Genomic DNA, 19,337 nt, shown 5'->3' with positions numbered 1-19,337 from the left:
CGGAGTCGGAGTCGTCAAAACTCGAACAGCTGGAGTCGGAGTCGGAGCCGGAGTCGACTAAATTTTAAGAGCTGGAGCCGGAGTCGGAGTCGGAGCCGAAGATTTCTGATAACCCGGAGTCGGAGTCGGAGTTATCTTAAATTCAACAAATTTTTTTTTTTTATTGTTCAGTATTTTCTATATAACAACTTAATTTACAAAACTTCTTATATTTTTAATTATTTTACGTCGCATGCACTGCGTCGCCATTTTTTTCATTTTTTTTTGGAGATTTGTCAGATGCCATTACGTTTTTGAAGCTTTTTATTGTGATTGGAAAGCTCTAATTGTGTTATTTCACTATAATCACTAAATGATAACCTCTTACCCTAGTATCATAATTTAAAAAATAATAAAAAATATTGGTTATTTAGTCAGACATATCTAATTGATTCTTGACTGCTTCCTTTTGCCTATATTTATGTGCCCTTTAAATTCAAATTTGACCAAATTTCACCCAGTTCTTTCTGAAAAAAGTACACACACAGTTATTTTTTACCCCGATAGCGAATGTCTTGGAGGTTTTAAGTTAAATATTTTTTTAACAAAAAAATTACGAGGTACATAAAAAGATTAAAAAAAGTAATCACTGTTTTTGGAAATCGAAAAAGAGTCACTGACAGTAACAAATAATCAACGATAATAAGAATGTCTTACTTGGAACTCAACATGCGCATTTTGTTTATAACTGAATACAAGAAAATCAAAGTGTTGCATTTAAAATAATTGAAACTAACAAAAAATATCAAAAGAAGTTGCAACTTGTTTTGAAATAATCATTGAATGTTGATGTTGATTTTAGGTAAACTATTTTGATATTGTTGCAAATTATCGTTTAACAAATCTCAAGATTTCAGTACAAAAATGAACTAATAAAAAAATTATAAAAAAATAGGATTTTAATTTATTTTTCAAATATTATTTAAAAAAAACAAAATCAAAATATTATCAACCGGTAAGAATTTTCTCCTACTGTATGTCCAACGCCAATATGACGAAAGGTGATTATCATTGCAAATCAATGTACCTTAAAAAAATTAAATACTTGTGACCTTGAAAATATTTTGCTTTTGGATATTTGTTTTTTATTATATTTTAAGTTTTTTCATATATTTTGATGGATGCGCAAGATCATTCATAAAGCTTTGTTTTAGGTGAACATTCACGAAGTATCATGCGCCTCCTTTTTAATGTATATTAAATTTTAAAATTAAAATAAATTAAAAATTTCCAGGGTAAAATATTTTCCTTGTCACAGATATTTGAAAAGGACCACTTAAGAGTGCTTTCCACGAAGAAATTGTTTAGATACATTAATTTGCAATAATAATTTCCTTCAGCCATGGCGTGATGTCCATGTACGTCTTAAAGAAAACAAAAAAAAATGTTTCGTTTAAAATTGTCATTTAAAAAACAAGGTGCCTGTCCCTGTGCTTCGTATACATTTCAGCCTGAAAGTGAGCAAATTGAATTTTAATGTTCAATAGATCATTAAGGCCAGGTTTCTTTTAATTATACATTCAAAAATAACAATTTAAAATTTAAATTTATAAGCTTTGAATAAATTATTTGCAATTTTGAGGTTAAGGAAATAAATCCAAATTTACTTACAAAACTGTTATTCTCAAAATGTCTCTTAAACTGAAGATATTTTTTGATTTCGGTTTCCATAACGTATAAAACTTGTAACCTATAAACTTTTTTCCGTTTTGTGATTCGAACTTATTTTTTTTTAGAAAAACATGACGCTTAGAGAATATTAAAATAATCCAATTTATCAATGTTTTAAAAATAATTAACTAAAAATAGTTAACTAACTTTTGAAACATTTAAAAATATGTGGAGTCGGAGTCGGAGCCAACCATTTGTTGAAAGCTGGAGTCGGAGTCGGAGTTGGAGTCGGCTTTAGTTGGTAGGCCGGAGTCGGAGTCGGAGTCGGAGCCAACCATTTGTTGAGAGCCGGAGCCGGAGTCGGAGTCGGAGTCGGCTAATCTGAGAAAGCCGGAGTCGGAGTCGGAGTCGGAGTCGTTTCAAATATTACCCGACTCCGCAGCCCTGGTTTCAAGATTGTCTTTCAAACAATTTTAGTATGAAAAAAATCTCGTATCTTTGGCAATTTATAAATTTGATCCTATTTCGATTTTCCACATTTGTTTAAGTTTTGGTATGGTTCAAAGATCTTCTTGTCATGACACCTTGTGTCATGTGTCATGTCGTCTTCTGACGATAAGAGTACTACAAATGTTAATAAATGACAACACGAAAGCTAGGCGTAATCTAACCTAAGCCTTTCTCCAGGATCCCTTCGAAAGATTTCCTGTGCTAGGGTTTGATTAGATTAGCTTTCATTAGATAAAATGATAATGAACAACAAGGAATATTCTATTTGTTATGCTAATATTTCTGAAAGTCCTGAATGATCGCGTGAGTTCGCGAGAAATATAACGAACTTGTTTAGAACAAGAAGACCAAAACAAACCCGTCAATAGTGCATGCTAACCATCACTAAACGCAAGGTTACGTCACACCCATAAGTGGGTCTCGTACATGGTCTACCAATTCTTCAACCGTTTCAGCTGGCAGCCCACAGTCGGCATTAGCTTTGCCTGCCCATCTAACATGCCCCCACCTGTGTGTGTGTGTGCAAGAGCTTTGTTTACATACACGCAGATGAGTGGCAATTACAAGCCGACAAGCCACAAAAAGGCGTCTCCTTATGATCGTTAAACGTAAACTGCCTCACGAAATGTCGGAGACTGTCCAAACAGACGACGAACCAGGAGAGATGAAGTTGAAGTAGACGGCGTACAACTGTGCCAGTAGGCTACCGCTGTGTACGGATCGATGCCGTTCCCTTCACCGGGTTCGGATCCTGGTCGAAACGACGTGACGTCGACGAGTTTCGCGCCAATTTTCCACCACGGTCACTTTGCGCAACGCAAAAACGCAACGCTGCACGGAGAAAAAAGAGTTCCCAAAATCGTGAACAAGCGTTCATGAAAATGAGAACCACGAACAAAGTGTTCAAATTTCATGGTACGTTTTTCAAAATCGTACCATGGGATTTGAACACTTTGTTCGAGGTTCCTATTTTCATGAACGCTTGTTCACGATTTTGGGAACTCTTTTTTCTCCGTGTGGCTCCACGGACTAAATCCGCCAAGATATCCCTCTCAGAACCTGTTTCCACCGATTCCAGCTGACGAACGACGGCGACGCCAGTCTCAGGTAGCACTTAAACGAAAGGAATTACTTAACACAACCAGTCTGGCCAGTTCACAGGAGTTGTAGCGCGAGGGTGGGGGTTTTAGACTTGACTCTCCTTTTGTTCGGACCAGAACTGCGAGTAAGGCCCAAGATCCACAGGTGCGGTGGTGCCGTACCCGGTTATGAAGACGGAGAAGAGCCTACTTCTACCAGCAATGCAATGCAAAGATGGTGGGATGACCAATGGAAAACATTATTGTTGACATTTCTGGCTTGCACGTTGTGCGAACACTCTTCACGGTCGCTTCCAATTGCATAAGATTAGCTTATTTGCAAGTATGATATCACCATTGTTTGACGGAAGAAATGATTTTGGGAGAGCTTTTCTTACACATTAATTCAGCAATAATGTGAAGTAACATTTAGATCTGTTTATTTGTAAGAGGCTCATTAAGGCGATCTGCTCACACAACCATACCATAAACCGACGGATGCAATGCCCCAAAAAGTGAATAATAAATAGCAAAACAGATGGTTGCGCTTTGTGGATGAAAAGAAAAAATGCCTCTCAACGAGTCAACGAAAAGTTTGAAGATCTGCCAACCCTGTATTATTTATCATTTAAGTGATTTTTACGTTCTTTTTAAACTCACTCTCTTGCATTTTTATATGTAAACTATGTCCGGATTCATCATCCAACTTATCGTTGGATAAGTAAAGCACATCCCAAATAGTTTATAAGTGTTGAGGATGCGTAAACTCTAATTCAAGTTATTCCCTTTTTTATTAATAGAAACGAAGTATTTTTTAACAGCAAATATCTTTTTTTCAACGGTAAATATAATGTGACCACTCAAATCCCGTTTTCGAATTCTTGACTTTTTCCCGACTTTCCCAGAACCTCAAATAACAGGCATCTTACCCAAACAACAATGGAAAAACAATAAAAAAAAAAAGTTAATATCAACCATCGAACAGTTTCTTAATAATTCAAATCAAATTATTGTTAGTTTAGAAAAAAAATAAAATTAACAGTAAATCCATTTTAATTTAACAAAAACTTGACAAATCAACCTTTAAAGCTTTAAACAACAATTACATAAAATTTCAATGCTAATTAAAAAAATTGGAAAACATAAAGTTACTTTCCCCGAATTTAACTGGATTAAAAAATGGAAAAAATAACCTAATATAATTTGATTTTTATCTTAATCTGCTTTAAACATGATAACTATTATTCTTATGAAATTCTGGATATCTAGAATGACAAAAAGTTTTCGTCAAGTTTCAATTATCTGGATTTTGATAATTTATTTTAAAAATCAATGTTGATTTATCCAGTTGTCCGTTGTTTAATGTTGTATTTTGTCAATATAAAATTTATTTTAGTAAGAATGTATGCTTTACCGCTAATTTAATGCAATTTAAAAAAAAACATATTACTGAAACTTTTTAATAACAGCCTAAGTGTAAACTTAATGAATTTATTTTGTCAGTTTAACAATTTCAATATTTTTTCATATATTAAAAAATTAAAACAAAATCGAAAAACTTTGGATTTTATTCGAAAAATATTTTTTTTTTCGATTAATGAAAATGAAGCTATATTCACATTTTATAAACATATAAAAGTTAACAGGATTCCAAAGAACTTTTAGGATTTTTAATGTCTAAAATAGTCGTTTCAATCTCAAGAATATTATACTATTGAAAGGAAACCTTTGACTCAATTTTGTTTGAAATTTTTACAAGATATTACAAAACTAATCAAGAGCTGCAGTCCAGACTTGATTATCCGAAGTCTCGATTATCCGAAGTTTAGATTTTCCGATGTTCGATTATCCGAAGGTTTATTTTTCGTTTTCTTGTTTCAAACATCAAATTCGAGTTCTGCAACACCATTTTAGTCAAATTAGAATACTAGATTGCCTATTAAATACTAAAATGCATTTTTATCAAGATTTCGTCACCACCATATTGGCCGCCATTTTGGATTTAAAAATTTTAAATCACTTTAGCGTAGTTTTTGAGTCATACTTAATAGCGAGTTTTTCACCAATGTGTAACAGGTCGTATCCAAGTACCGTAAAACGGGGTGACTTTGATAGCCAGGGTGACTTTAATAGGTTTGTGATATTTCCGCAAAATGAAGAGTACAATTAAAATACGTTAGGAATGGTTTAGAAACACACTGACCGTGGTAGAGAAGTGTTCAAAGTACCTCAAGAAGAACTTTCCATAAAATTTTGACAAGTTTAAAAAGTTAGTTAACTATAGTTAAGAAAATGTTGATGAAAGTCATTATTTTAAACTTTTTTTTTATAATAATAATAATAATAACGTATATTTCATTCATTTCGTTCCGCAATTACTTCCCTAATGAACAGAGTTGTTCCTTTAAAGGGTTGTAATCTTAGTTACTGGTAACACATTACTGGTAAATCAATGCAAAAGATAATTATTAACATTACTTCTAATGTAAGCAGTAAGCTTACTTTTGACTTCACTTAGAGTTCGTGCTTGCTTGATTTCATTTGGGAGGGAATTGTAAATGGTTGGACCTGCTACTACAAAGCGTCTTCTTCCTGTTTCCGTTCTAAACTCCGATCTTCTGAGGTGGTGTGCTTGTCGTGTATAGTGCTGATGGATTGCTGTTCTGAATTCAAAGTTGTGGTGTAAGTTTACATTGTTCAGTGTTCTGTACATAATTACTGCAATACGCTGCATAAAAATCCCTCTAATTGGTAGTACAGTGTGTTGGCGCATCAAGTACAGCTCACGCGTAGGGTGCAGAAAAGGTAACTTGAAAATAGCTTTTAAACATCTATTCTGTTGGACTTGCAAGTCACTAAGGTGAGTTTTGCTGCATCCTCCCCAGACTGCTACAGCGTATTGGTATCGACTGTGTATGAAAGCTAGATACATTTTTAAGAGGACATGTTGAGGGACTGTTGTTGAGAGTTTCCTTAAAATACCACAAAGAGACGCACATTTAGACCCAATTTCTCTTGTTTGGACGTCCCAACATAAACAATTGTCTATGTGAACGCCTAGGTACTTGTAACTAGTCACTTCTTCAATAGTTTGGTTCCGAACGGTTAGGGCTGGATGTGGCGGTAGGACTCGTTTAGGATACCTAAAATGCATTAGCTTGGTTTTCCCTAGGTTAAGCGAGAGGAGATTGTTATCTAGGTAATTCATTACAAGTTCCATGTCTTCACGCATGAATTCAATCACTTGGTTTGGAGACGATCCATAGTACGATATGGCGGTATCGTCGGCAAACAGACGAGGTTTCCCTTTCAGCACAAGATTTGGCAGGTCGTTTACGTAGAGGAGAAACAGAAGAGGTCCTAGGACACTTCCTTGGGGCACCCCACAACGTACAAACCTACTGTTTCCGCGTACTCCTGAGACTGTCACTTGTTGAAGCCGGTCCGATAAATAGCTGCGTAGGAGAGCGTTTGGCAAGCCTTGAATGCCGTACACTTCTAACTTCCTCAAAAGCATCTCATGGATGGTGTCAAACGCCTTGGAGAGATCCAGGAATATTGTTCCTGCGGACATTTTCTGGTCCAGCTTCTTGGTGATTTCATCCGTCATCTCGAGTACAGCGATTTCCGTTGAAGATCCTTTCCGGAAACCAAATTGGTGTGCGTAGAACCGTTTTGTGGCAACCAGGAAGTTGCTCAGACGTGCGTAGATCAGTTTTTCAAAGACTAGGGTCCCTCGGGTTTCCGTTTTTGTAAATTGGGTGTACTACTGCTTTTTTAAGACAGGGTGGGTATGTTCCTAGGCTAACACATTGGTTGAAACAGTTGCAAATGATGGCAGAGAGAAGATTTCGATGTTTTTTGAGCGCGGAAACCGGAAATCCATCATAACCGGAAGCTTTCTTCGGGTCGAGTTCGTAAATCAGGTTCATACTTCTACTTCTCAAAGTGTCATGATTTTCTCAATGAACATGATTTTTAATCGGAAAACGGAATGCATTTTTGGATTCTTTGGACAATTTTCCACTAGGAGAAGGTTAAAAAAGTTTGTAAATAATAAATAATATGTGTTTTTGGAACACAATTAAAAATAAAATCACCAAATTCATGGGAAATTTCAGTTGAACAAATTTCATGTAAAATGTGAAAACTTGAAAACTGCCGGGTTCGGTGGTTTAGTGGTTAGCGTGGTAGCCTCTAAACCCCAGTATGGCCTGGGTTCAATCCCAGACGGACCCGGTGGCATTTTTTGAGACGAGATTTGCCTGATCACGCCTTCTATCGGATGGGGAAGTAAAACGTCGGTCCATTTGCGTAAAGAGGTTTTGGGTGACTCACCACACATAACCTTCGGACGCCTAGAAATGAGCAGAAAATTGCAACAGAGACCACAAAAGACCCGGGGGTCGTTAAAGTGGATTGCTTTGCTTTTTTTTTTGTGAAAACTTGTGATTCGTGCTTCGAATTCAGTATAAAATGCAATATAAATCGATAATTTTGTAAACAAAACTAGTTTTAACAAATTTCAGGTAAAATCCCAACTTTTTAACAATTTTACCTAAAATTTATATGTATTTTGCTAAAAAGCTTATACACTCAGTTAACTAAATATAAACATTGATTTTTTTTCTTAAAAACTATATCAGCTACTTTAGTGATGGTACATTTAGCGTACAAATAAAGTTTGAACATCTAAAATATGATTTTAACAAGAAAAACTATGGCTATCAAAGTCACCCCGGAATTAAAACTAAGAATTTTTAACGTAACTATTTTTCTTAACATTATTGAAAAAACTTTTTTTCCGAAATAGTGCATGGACTTTGTGTGGCCTACCCCAGTACATGTTTTAAAAATAATAATCTTAGAAAAACCTTACCTGTTGGAAAATATTCTAAAAACAAATTGAAATCCTTTCAAAGTCACCCCGGTTTACGGTACTCCGATTTGGATGAAACTTTCAGCGTTTGTTTGTCTATATATGAGATGAACTCATGCCAAATATGAGCCCTCAACGACAAAGGGAAGAAGGGTAAAACGGGTCCAAAAAACACAGCCACAGCCTGTAATTGCGACGAAATTTGTATGGTAATTTTGCCAGATGCAGTTTGGCAATCTGGCATTCACATCGTCTATCTGCTACTACAGTTTTGATTGTACGTGTTTGTTACTGTTTACATTGCATGCTCAAGTTTAATTGTTCAAGGTCGCGTTTCACTTGTAACGTCACACTTGCGGTTGCGACAAGAAAGCACGATCACGCCGTCATGTTCAAAAATGTCGAAACGATTTATCAACAACCGGCGGGACACACTGTTGTCGCTCAAAATCACAATGCGATCGCGATAATGCCGCCGCGAGCTCTTCCCACAGCTCGGGACATTGAAATTTCGTTTCACGCCAATTCCTCCTCTTCTTGGCCTGAGAACCGATCAACGGCTCAAGGCCGCGCGCGCGCTCGTCCAACTTCCAAATGTGGAACAACATCGCGCCGCGCCGAAAGTTGCGCGATGAAAACGAAAGTTGTTGCATGTGAGTGCCGTGCAACACCCGGGCTCAGGCGCGCAACGCAACAAGAAGCACATTTCAGGTGTTTTGGTGGCTTAAATCCATTAGTTTTATTTCTGAACTCGTGGTCTTAAGACGTGCTTCGCGGACGCGCGTTCGCGGTTCCCCGGAATCCTTGGGACAAGCCCAATAGGCGATTGTTTTCCACTAGAAGAAGTGAGAACTTGCGTGTGTGGTGTTGAGCGAGAATTGGCTGGGATTTGGAATTTTCGGGAGATAGCGCGCGCGTGTTCTGGTTGTGAAATTCTATGGCTTGGGGTGGTTTCGTGGGCGAGAAGTGAACCAAGCTGGACTTTGTGTGGCTGGATCGATTACATAAGCAAGGCCGTTCATGGCCGAAGACTGAGACTGTGTCGTTGCATAACAATGTTAAATGTGGTTTAAAATGTGACTCAAACTTTGCAGTACTGAGAGTACAAGCTGATCGAAGCGGATATTGTTGTGGATTAAAAGGCATTTGTTCAACTCTTACCATGTATCGGGATTATGCACAAGGTGTTATATAACTTGACATTTACCTGTAAAGAAAAGAAAGGAATATGTTTGTTTAATGTGATTGTTTGTAAATGTTTCGTTAAAAACAAGTGATCTTTTGATTTTATTAATAAATTTTGCAATTTTTACTGTACCCAAAACTTAAAAGTAAATTCTGATATGGAGCAAAAAAAAGTTTCTTGTATGTGATGCTTAAATTTAAAACAGCTAATAAATTTATTTTAAGTTTAAATTTCGAAAACATGGTTTTTGACACTTTTAGGTCAAACATATTTTTATAAGGGAAAAATTCAAAAACTCAAACCAAACAAGAAAGCAGAATTTTTGTAGTTATGGTGACTAGAATTTTTTTTTGTTTAATCTTAAGAAATACCCCCTGTTATCAACTCGGATCGTCTTGCACCCTTCGACAAATTCATAGAGAATTGAATTTCCTACAAAAATCTCACACTTGAACAATTTTGAGCAAGACCTGCGCCACCTGCCGGTCAAATTCGGAAGCGATGTTTTCCCCTAACATTTTTGCAAATTTTCCTATACAAACTTCAACTATCAATAGCGACCTCTAAACCTTAACCCTCTACTGCCCAAATTTTTTTTCGAAATATTTTATTTTTCCCGTGTTCAGGAGGTCATTTTGAGCAACTTTTGTTCTACGAAAAACTTTACTTCTCTTGTTTTATGTTTTTCTTGTTTTATTTTTAGTATTTCAATTTGCATTTATCTTGTTTAGTTTATGTTTGTTTTTGGCAGTATTTGGCCTGTCTAATTTTTACATGGTTTTACAGGCACTTTTTAAATTTTTTGCTTGTTTTTCACATTTTCTGCTATAAACGGCACCATTATCATTTGAATTGTAAAAAAATGCGTAGAGGCATAGTCTGAAACACTACAACAATTACTGCATACTTCTTTTTACTGAAAATATAGGAAATGTTAGTAAAAAACATAGCCAAAGTTGACCCCTAAAAAAATGACATTTTTAAAAACATTTGCAATGTTACATAAAACAAGTTAAACTTCCAACCCTATGTTAAATATTTATTATCTCGGACTTTCTTTTATTTAAAACAATGTAAACATTTGTCAGTTGCACTTCAACTCTGCTCGTCCAAGGACGAGCTCATCTTTATTAAGTATTGCCATGTCGGTAGATCAACTACCTCCCTAGTATTATAATTGACTACCTATCGACTTTACTTCATTTTACCTCCTAGATTTAGTCATTGCGTTTACCTGTTGACGTACATAAGTTTTAATTGTCTTATATCGCCAAACAGAGATGGTAAATATGGAAAAAGGGCGTGTTGTGGTTCAGGCCACAACATCACTATCCCCCTCAGAAAAGGTTTTTAATTATCTGAATGATCTTTTTTTCTTTTCATTATAAGTTGTGAATACTAATACAAAACTTTTAAACCTTAATTATATGACATTTGCAGAAATGTTGTCTAAATTTGTAGAGGTTTTGTTTGATGAAGATTGTTGACATTTGTTTCATAAGTTTTCATGATGTTATTGAATATTTCTGAAATACGTTATTGTTTTGATTGGTACATATTGTTTACAAAATTTACTTAAACTAATGTTAGTTGAAGGAACCGATTACCCGCGGTTTACTCGGGATTAGTGGGATACAATAAAAATAGTAAATCGTATGGCTAACAAATGATATTTTTATGTTTACTGATTTTGAATGAATTCGTTTCATATTTTTGTTTACTAAGCTATAATTATTTTTGCTTTTAATTTAATATGTTTTTTTAGACAGCAAAGATAATGTTTAACAATTGAAAGACGCGAAAATTAGGCTAATACAGTGATTACAATGAAAGATTGCAGTAGAATATAATTGAAATGTAAAATTTGCAGGATGACTGTAGGCGTTGAAAATGTGTGAATAAACTTTGTGATGATGGTGCTGAAGATGTCTTGATGTTGTTGTTTTGGAACCGTTTCGATTGTTAACGGTTTCGTTTTCGTGAATCTTTTGATGACGACCACGATCTCGGCGACGATTAGATGAAGATGAAGATGGCGAAACAATTAGAATTGTTTCGTCTGAAGGTTGGAACGTAAGGGTCTCCTTCCCCCTACAAAAAAAAATTGTCTTATACAGACTTTACTTAACTACATTGTATTTATTTTACTTAACTACAAATGTATTTTATAAAATTTCAAAACTTTGTTTAATGATAATCAAGATGTTTGTTTGTGTGTTTATATGTGTGTTTTTAGTGTATTTATAATTATATTGTATGTTGAATTGTTTTGAACTTTTTTTTTTGTAATTCAGTTGATACATCTATAATGTTTATATTTCCATGGATAACAACTGATCATTCTCATTTTATACATTTATGGTAACGTTATTTTTAAGGGATCTGTATATTCATAAGTATCTACGAAATTGTTTGTTTTTCCTTTTTAATACTATCATTCAAGTCATGTTTATTGAGTATAAAGTCACAATTTGTAATCTCCTTATTTTGTTATGAACTAACTTACAGTAAAATTAGTAAAATAAGAGAAATTGTTACATTAAAATACTTCAAACAAACTAGTTACTATACTTAATGAAATGAACATTTCTGTTAAGATGTTTGCTTCATGACAGCTGATTTTAAATTTTTAAAAGAAAAACTTTATTTTTTTTAATCGATCAATTAGTAAACCTATTTGAACAGATTTCAATGTATATTGTTAGTTTGAATACTTTTTCACTTTCATTATTATAATATAATTATAAGATTATTTCTTGTGTCTGATTTGAAAGTGGAAAATATGAATCAATTTTGTGTGAATATTTGATTAACACCTTACATTATTTTGCAGTGTTTTTATTAGAAATTTATTCAAAATATGATGGTTGTCAATTTATGTTTTAAAATTAATATATGAAAGTGATTTTTACAAACCAAATTAAATCAATCAAACTTAAATTATATCTACAACATCGATTGATTAAATTTGAAGTGTTAAAAGGTTGATTTCGATATCTTTGATATCTCGCCTGTTTTTTTTTCGACATACTATGATTTTAAATTAGGAAACTATTTTGCTATATTTTGAATTATTTGTAATATTTGTATAATATATATAATGAATTGATTTACTTTTCGTTTTTTGCATTGCATATTTCTTTGTTCAATCTGTTATATGTTCTGAACCATTTATTTTTATTTTTTACGAATAATTTGTTTTGAAAATGATTTTGTATTTAGCAAAAATATTTGCTTTGGTTCATTTTTGTGTACGCTGAATGCTTTTCTTAGATTTTTGTTAGATAGAATTTTTGTTATACTTTTGCTGAACTTATATTTAAATCAGATGTATTCTCCGGAAAAATATACATGATTTTAAATATTTTGCTCTTACGATCAAGGTAGAGTAAATCTTTAACATTCATTGATAATTGATATTGGCCAGATATCAACATAATTGATGGTTAAGATATGTCTATCATGATTGTGTGTGTGTTTTTTTTTTTGTTTATCAGTAAGAATACTGATTACTTAGATCATCTAAGTATTCTATAAATTGTTGATAGAAGTGATCATTTTTATTTAAGAAAATATTTTTCTCGTTTTCAATGAAATAATTTTTAAATTTGTTTTGTTGGTAATCTAGTTTTTGACATTGCTTTTTATCTTCATTTTTTATAATTTTAATTTGCTCATTATGTTTTTCGTTAAGCTCGAAAATTTTTGAATTATTTTTGATTTCCCCATGATTTTCATATTCTGCTGTTTTTTGATTTTTATGTAGAATTGGATTTTCAGTATTGTCACAAAGGTTTTCACTGATATTTGGATTGTTGAAATTTTCAGCTTGAATATACGAGATTTCATCATTTGAATTGTTTTTCGCTAAATAATTTTTATTTTTTGGCATACTGTTTTGCCAGTAATGATTATATTTTGTGTTATAGTTGTGGCAATTATTTGTGTTATTATAACCATTGTTGCGAGAGTTGTTATTTTGAAAATTGCCATTTGTCATATTATTATTATTGTTGTTATCGTAATTGTTTATAAAATAAGGTCTTTTGTTTTTAAAAAATGGAACGAAAGTTTTACCCTTATAATTAGGGTTAATTTTTGTATCTTTATAATGAATGTTTTCCCTTTTAGGAACAAAATATTTCCAATTATTTTTACCGTGAAAGTAATTCATGTTATTTTGTTGTCGGATTCTATAAATATTTTCTTGTTTTGCATCATTATTTTTATTGTGCAATGGATTAAAATTGTTACCCTTATACCTGGGATTGAAGTTTTGGGGACCTTTTTTCCCAGAATTTAAACATGGTTGAAAATGGTTTTTGAATTTAAAATATTGGACTCCGTTGTTTTGAGCTGTAGATTGTTCTAAATTTCCTGCTCTGTCAATTAATGGTAGAAATTTACCATACATTTTTTTGTCACCTAAATTTAATTTTTCCAAAATAATTTTGATTTCGTCTAAAGTAGACGCTTGGCCTAAAATAATAATTGTGTCGATGGACAACAAATCTTTTATTTTCCATACAGCTTTACCCATGGCATGCTGATGGAATAATTCGAATTCGGAGCCACAATTGTTTTTTATTTTTGTCAGAATATAATTAAGTCTAGCAATGAAATCAGTTAAGGTTTCATTTTGCTTGATTGATGATGCATTCATTTCGTCTAATAATTCCAACATCAATTTTAAACTTGGTTTAAATCTATCTTGCAATAAAGATTTAAGTTGGTCCCAAGTATCAAATTTTTCGTTTTTTAATTCATATTGTACATTTTCCGAAAGTTTACAGTATTTAATCACTGTAAGAAAATGTTTCTCATTTACATTTTTTGTTTTATAGATTTCGTGAAAAAGATCCACAATTTCTATAAAGGATTTTAATTTTTGCACCGAACCGTCAAATAGTTCGATGTGTTTAAATTTCAACCAATTTTCCATGTTTGTTAAAGTTTTTTTTAATTTTTTTTATTATACGTTACCAATCGTGTCCGTGTTTACTGCAGGGTTCCTGGCCGTTGATCCTTATGAAAATCACTACACTTCAGCTACATTTTTTTACTTCTGACACCAAATTGTTAAATATTTATTATCTCGGACTTTCTTTTATTTAAAACAATGTAAACATTTGTCAGTTGCACTTCAACTCTGCTCGTCCAAGGACGAGCTCATCTTTATTAAGTATTGCCATGTCGGTAGATCAACTACCTCCCTAGTATTATAATTGACTACCTATCGACTTTACTTCATTTTACCTCCTAGATTTAGTCATTGCGTTTACCTGTTGACGTACATAAGTTTTTATTGTCTTATATCGCCAAACAGAGATGGTAAATATGGAAAAAGGGCGTGTTGTGGTTCAGGCCACAACACCTAAAATTTTCTAAAATTTTAAGAGTTCTTCTTTCCAATGCTTTTTAAAGATCAAAAATTGGTTGAAAAATGGATTTTTGGCGATTTTTTAGATCGAAGCCCGTCTAAAGGCGGGGTTAGGTTGTAGAGGGTTAACATATTTGGCTCAAAATTGGCAGAGTTCCATATTTTTGCCTAAGGAATCGAGTCAGGGGGTATCCCCTTTTTATTGTCACCCATATTATGCACTGAACCATAAATTTGAACAATTCTAGCGTTTTATTTCAAGAGGTTCTAGCTTATAGGTCCTTTAAAAAAAACTCTAGAATTTATTGTTATTCAAAAGAAACTTATTTAGTTTACCTAATGCTGTATTTTATTTATTTTAAATTGACTTAAAAATATTTGAAATAACAAATACACATTGAAAATCGGCCTTAGAGCATAAAGAAATGTACACAGAAAAAAATGATGGCAATATTCATCAGGAAATGGTGACAGATTTTGTGTCAAAAAAATGATTAATTTTACCCCAGAAAATGATGAATTTTCATCAGTTTTTGATGAATATTCATGAGGTTCACATTTTTATAAATTTTTATGTAATATTTCTCAAAAAAAAAAGAGGTAATATTCAACCTACCAAAATTTCAACATTCCAAAATTCAACTTTTTTTTTGTGCATAAACTTAACAAGATACAACAATATTTCATGTGAATCAAACAACACAAGCTCAGATTTGATTTTTTTTAGCAGCAGTTTTTCTGTCTTAACACAGTTTTCTATTTTAAATAGAAGTGCAATCAACTGGTAACTATTTTGAACTACATTTGGGCTCATTTCAAATATGAAATATAAATTATAAAAAGATGAATATTAAATTTAAGTTTCTTTATTTGTTGGCCCCTTTTTTGTTTTGTGATGTTTTGAGCATTGTTTGATTTAAAAAGATAATACCTCTCTTGTTTTGGGTACTGTTGCTTGTTTTTTTATTTATCAAGATTTAAGTTTGGCCAAGTTTGTTAAAGATAACTTATCAAATCTTGACTTGAATACATTTCCATTTCTGTTAACTATTACTATTTCTAAGGACACATTTAAGGATCTTCATTAACGCTCATTGAGACCAGAACTGTTGACTAGATTATTACATTGGGCTCTTTTTCACATTTTTTGCTATTAGGTTACAACATTGTCAAAAAATGAGTTTTAATGAATAAAAATTGGTAGAAAACTGTTTTTTTTTATTATGCCGTTGAAGAGAGCGACCGAAATTCCATGTTATGACTTTACAGTCCCAAGACATTGCTTGAAAAGTATAAAAATAAATTGTTTAGAAAAGACGCATTTGTAATAAAATAAAAAAATTAACTGTTTTAAGTTTTCCGAAAAAAAAATATTGGAAATAAATTAGTTAACACGCCTCTTGAAAACAACATGAATTTAGTATTTTCTGATGTTTTTTTTTTTTCAAAATAAATAAGTTCATTGAAACATAGTGAGTCAATTGAGATATTAACGCTGGATGCAACTTCTGACGCTTCTTGAAGCAACACAAATGTTGCCTTATTTCATTCAACTTCCATATTTCATATCAAGCCATCTCGCAACACTTCTCGCACGAAACCTCACAAGACCATCGAAACCAAAAGTCCTCGCAACACCTTGCTATAGTCTAGTCAGGTCACCCTCGAGGGCGCCGTTGTAGAATTGCGTGCAAGTCCGTTGAGCACGCCATCATCGACTCGTCCAACACCTCCCTCGGGGTTAACGGAAGCCAAATCCCAGCCAATTGTTAGAATCACGCACTTGACTCCACACTCCACACACGAACTCTATCCTCTTCCGATGGTTAGAACACCTCCCCCGAAGCAGTTCCGAGATTCTCGACCTTTCGACGGGCAACGGAGCGGTCAATCACTCTTTGAGAACGTCGATTTTCCAGGTTTCCGAGCGAGAAGAATCCAACGCTTTTTTGGCGGCAATCGAATCTTAACAAAAAAACTTCAGCAACGTGAACGGACTACACCCAGAGGACTGTGCACAGGAAAACGAACATTTTGCAAGACTTTCGAGACAGAACACGGCCTGCCGTTACGGCAGCAGCACACGTTGAGTGAAGTTTGAGAGACGTTAGTAAGCTTGGTGAAACTTGTCTTTGTGAGAAAATTGCAACGTGAAACACGGCTAGAAGAAACTGTTTTTCCCTTAAAACCTTTTAAAAAGTGCACAAAGAAGCGTACGACGTATGAGGCAACAATTTGGCCACCGGGGTGAGAAAAAACAGCTAGAGAAAAATGCCAGCAAGTGACAACTCGTAACAGACTGACGGGCAGCGAAGGCGAACAACAAAAGAAGAAAATCAACAAGTGTTACAATTATTGAGCAATTTGAGCGATTATCTTGTGGGCACGTCAGCCGGCACAAGCAGCAATAGCAACAACAACATATCGTGTAGGATCTATTTCTGGAGTGAGGGGGCGCAATCAACTTGGAGAGACACCGGCAGCACGCGAACCTCCTGAAGACATGGACGACCAAAAAGGGCTACAGTTGTGGATTATCTTTCGAATGTAAGTAACACGATTCCAATGGGTTCGTTTTTCGTCATTTGTCTATTATTAAGAGCTGTGCCGAAGAGAGTGCCACTTTGAAGGTTCACTCAAGCAACAAAACCGTAATCGAGCATATCATTGGGATAGATTGACTTTACGACCAAAGTGTAACGTCCCGTGACGATCGCGACGTGACGATGTCATTACAAAACTATTTAGCGTGATAAACACTGTCAGTTGTAATCACATTTCCTCAACGCGCATAAAAAGCCATTTGAATGTTGAATGAGGAATGATAATTCATAAAATCATGCAAACCGAGTAACCTTTATACGGTACGAGAGAAGGGTTAAATACCACCAAAATCAATACCGGTTCCAGGTGCGAGATTTCACACACCGCGGGTAGATAAGTCTGTCAAGGACATTGGGCTTAAAATGTGAAATGGATAGCCAACAAGGCGTAAACTTTTAAGTTTTGCGTCAAAGGGTGATCATTTCTTGAATAAATTTCAATATCAGTAGTCAGTAGATTGGATGATGTTAATATGCTAATGAAAAAATGCGATAATTTTTAATCTTTCTGCAGAACACACTATTCTGGCATGCGGATTCAAAGGTATATAAGGTGTTTTTCTTCATTGAAAAAAAAACGAAGTTGACTTTATAGCTGTCGGCCACCATTGCTAGTACCAACCACTAGTGTCTTCCTTTTTATCTACAAGGACTTCGCCGCCCTGGGCTCCTAAGTGTATGAAAGTATGGCACGGAGCGACGGCGCCAAATACCCATATTTACACAAAGAATTTTAGAGCGCCCGCCGCGGGATTCGAACCAGCGACCTCTGAATTGTTAGTCCAGTGCGCGGTCCTTCATTGATTTCTTCATTGATATTGGGTAATTCTCTACCAACTCACACGAAATCGGGAAAAGTTGCCCCGACCCCTCTTCGATTTGCGTGAAACTTTGTCCTAAGGGGTAACTTTTGTCCCTGATCACGAATCCGAGGTCCGTTTTTTGATATCTCGTGACGGAGGGGCGGTACGATCCCTTCCATTTTTGAACTTGCAAAAAAAGAGGTGTTTTTCAATAATTTGCAGCCTGAAACGATGATGAGATAGAAATTTGGTGTCAAAGGGACTTTTATGTAAAATTAGACGCCCGATTTGATGGCGTACTCAGAATTCCGAAAAAACGTATTTTTCATCGAAAAAAACACTAAAAAAGTTTTAAAAATTCTCCCATTTTCCGTTACTCGACTGTAATTTTTTTTGGAACATGTCATTTTATGGGAAATTTAATGTTCTTTTCGAATCTATGGGTCATTTTTTCATTTAGAACAAAATTTTTCATTTTAAAATTTCGTGTTTTTTCTAACTTTGCAGGGTCACCGTTTCAGGCTGCAAATTATTGAAAAACACCTCTTTTTTCGCATGTTCAAAAATGGAAGGGGTCGTACCGCCCCTCCGTCACGAGATATCAAAAAACGGACCTCAGATTCGTGATCAGGGACAAAAGTTACCCCTTAGGACAAAGTTTCACGCAAATCGAAGAGGGTCGGGGCAACTGCTGTGTGAATTGGCGGAGAATTACCCAAATTGTTTTCAATTTGCTGTATCTCTCTCACTTGTACTCAACTACTGCCTTCCTAATATCTCTTGGACTGTGTACATTCAGCTTCCAAAGCACGAAGTTTCCGACCCAAATTTCGGTATCACAAGATTTGTTAAAATTTTCCCTTGTAAATTTGGAATTTTAACGGTGCACATCAACCAAAGTTTATGCACACAGATTAATGTTACAGACATTTTAGTATCTTCAAAACTACGGGAACTATCGATATTTTTTTATTCATCCCCTAAACTACTGTTTCCATAAAGATTTGCAACAAAATTTGTTATTTTTTTAATCTAAATTATTTCAGGATTGGGTCCGTAAGTTCAACAATTTTGGAATAAGAAGACAACTTCCTTGGTTGCTGTGTACTCTTAACATTAAAATATCTCAAGATTTACGGTGAACATTTAAAAGTAATTTTCAAGCAAAAAATTAGCATTTTAAATAAACTTTATAAACATATTTTCACGTATAAATATCAGTTAGGAATCAACTTCGCTCTAAAATT

At 34.2% G+C, this 19,337-nt stretch overlaps 2 protein-coding genes across 10 annotated transcripts in view; one reads left to right on the top strand and one right to left on the bottom strand.

Annotated features, from left to right (window-relative positions):
- The window catches only part of LOC120425934 (flotillin-2), a 367,849-nt gene that overhangs the window by 273,513 nt on the left and 74,999 nt on the right, over positions 1-19,337 (bottom strand). The window lies entirely within an intron of this gene.
- The window catches only part of LOC120425664 (glucose dehydrogenase [FAD, quinone]), a 148,334-nt gene that overhangs the window by 112,336 nt on the left and 16,661 nt on the right, over positions 1-19,337 (top strand). Inside the window, exons 1-2 of one of the 4 annotated variants that reach the window (XM_039590249.2) lie at positions 8,727-8,963; positions 16,604-17,231. The exons of 2 other annotated variants lie outside the window; for them this stretch is intronic. The gene's annotated coding sequence lies outside the window, so the exon portion shown is untranslated. Of the gene's footprint in view, positions 1-8,726; positions 8,964-16,514; positions 17,232-19,337 lie in introns of those variants that run through there. One more of the 4 variants, XM_052709307.1, reaches the window with a different exon arrangement.

This window comes from Culex pipiens, chromosome 3 (genome assembly GCF_016801865.2).
Source record: "Culex pipiens pallens isolate TS chromosome 3, TS_CPP_V2, whole genome shotgun sequence".
Classification (NCBI taxonomy): domain Eukaryota; kingdom Metazoa; phylum Arthropoda; class Insecta; order Diptera; family Culicidae; genus Culex; species Culex pipiens.
This window is presented reverse-complemented; position numbering and strand designations above follow the sequence as displayed.